Source organism: Cebus imitator, unplaced genomic scaffold (assembly GCF_001604975.1).
Source record: "Cebus imitator isolate Cc_AM_T3 unplaced genomic scaffold, Cebus_imitator-1.0 Scaffold7, whole genome shotgun sequence".
NCBI lineage: Eukaryota > Metazoa > Chordata > Mammalia > Primates > Cebidae > Cebus > Cebus imitator.
In genome coordinates, this window is record NW_016107322.1 from 7,492,876 (window position 1) to 7,495,273 (window position 2,398).

Below are 2,398 nucleotides of genomic sequence, written 5' to 3' on the forward strand. Positions count from 1 at the left end.
AACCCTCAACAACTTGTTAAATACCAAAACAAAAAAACAAAAAAACTAAAAACAAAAACAAAAACAAAAAAAGTCTGTTCTAGATATATTAAGGCTCTCCTCCATTTGGTGGTGTCCCCAAAATGTAAACCACCTAAATGTTATCAATACAAAGTACACAAATGAATCAATGAATATCTAATGAACACTGATGAATAGTTTTATGATTGAAATTATGGAAAATTTAAAAAGGACACAGCTTTAATTCTCAAGGTGATTACAATCTGTCTGTAAAGCAACACACAAACACATACACACACATGTTTTGGTGTAAGTGTAAAAACAGTTAATAAAGGCTGTGGGAACTTAGACATAAAAGTATTGAAAAGGTGTCATAGAGCAGATACAAATACACCTTTTCTTCCAAGTCTCTATTCTCTCTTTCCCCAAGTGCATGCTCTTTAATATGTGTATTCTGAATCCAATATTCCCAAGCATAATTATTAGTAACTTCTTATAAAAGATGTAGATAGAAATTGATTTATTTAATTATCCTTCCATTTAAAATTTCCAGTGAAATACATAAACAACTGTAAAAGTAGTGGGAGATTTGTATTTGTACTGGAAACTGGACGAAGGTTCATTTATATAAAAATTTTATGGAATCTTCACTGCATTGATTTAAAGAGAGACAGGACTGAGAGTTGGAGATAACAAGAGAAAATGAGATGCAGGAGTCACTCTATCTATTCAATAAATTAAAAAAAAAAACAGTGGAAAAGACCATCTGTAATATAATAGATGGGCCCACAGTGGAACAGATAACCAGGTATACATCATTAGCCACTTATATGTTTTCTTTGGAGAAATGACTTTTTATCCTTAAAAAAAGAAGACAATTCTACAATATAAGACAACACGGATGAACCTTAAGATGTTATGCTAAGTGAAATAAGCTAGACACAGAAAAATAAACACTGCATGTGTTCACTTATATGAGGTATTTAAAATGGTCAATTTCATAAAACCAAAGACTGGAATGGTGGTTCCAAGGGTGGGGCAGAAGGGGAAACTGGGAAGTTAGTGCTCAACAGGTACAAAGTTTCAGTTAACCAAGATGAATAAGCTCTAGAGATCTGCTGTAATATATTGCACCTATAGTTAACAATAAACACATTTTAAGCTTAAAATATGTTAAGATGATAGATTTCATGATTTTTTACAATAATGAAAGGAAAAATCAATTGCTTTTAGATTATTAGAGAAAATATTTAAAAATATTATATAACGTTTTTTGTATGGCATTTCTAACACTAAGAGAACTTTCTTTTTTCAATATTTTTTCTGCCAAATAAACTATTACATTTCTTAAAGGAACTACATTTACAAGCCAGGAAGAGCAATTTAGTTACCATTTATTGCTAAATTATACAATCTAAGCTGTTTTTTGTTATATGAAACAACTGGAAAGAATACTATAATATATACCAATTAAAGTGGATGGTGTAACATTTCTACAATTGCCTGGTAGGCAATATTTTAGTCTGTTACAAGAGGAAATATGTGACTCAGATGAAAAGAAGAGACCCTATCTTTAAAATATAAAACAATGTTAAAAGTTTGGAAGCTTCTAAGTACTCTTCCATCAAAATGAAAATTAGCCAGGTCATTTGTTATCTAATCACTTTTTCTAAGAAAATGTTATTTTAAAATTCTATCCAAGTTTTAGATTTGTTTTTGACAGTATTTTCATATTGTATAAATTTTAATACACACACTCTCACACAGACACAGCTGTGTGACTCATCTCCTCTAAACTTCATTCATTTCACTAATTGAATTATGCTCTAAGAAAATCCACATGAACCAGATATAGTTCCAAGCCACACAATCTTGATTATCACTAGTTCAGTCCTCAATATTTCATTTTATGAGCTGATGATAAAATTTGTTTGCAATTTAATATTCTCCTTCTTATATATTTGTTACTTTCCAGACTCAATGCCGTGCTGCTAGTTTATTTCTTTATTTCCTGAATTATTGACTAGCTTTAAGGGTGTTCTTCTTTTCAGTCTCATCTGTATTCAATCATTTTGTCCTGATCATCCATCTTAAGATTCAACTGGGCCCCAATTTCCTATAGAATTAAGGTACATTTAAAAAATGTAGCTTTCAAGTTGTTTTTAAGCAATCCCTTTGCCTTTACTATCTCTCCACACAATTCTGGACATGAATTATTGTCTTGAGCCAAATTAATCTACTCACCAGTTTCTGAGCAGGCCTTGTATGCATTTCTGTACTTTTTTTCTCCCATGTTATTCCAGCACCAGAGCCTTTACCCCATTAAATGCATCCTTCCATTATTCCATGACCCACATCATGCAATATTAATCATGAAACTTTTCCTGACCATCCTAGC

General features: G+C 31.2%; 1 protein-coding gene across 2 annotated transcripts in view; it reads right to left on the reverse strand.

The window, feature by feature from the left end:
- Positions 1–2,398, reverse strand: part of LOC108312103 (canalicular multispecific organic anion transporter 1-like) — a 91,390-nt gene that overhangs the window by 58,951 nt on the left and 30,041 nt on the right. The window lies entirely within an intron of this gene.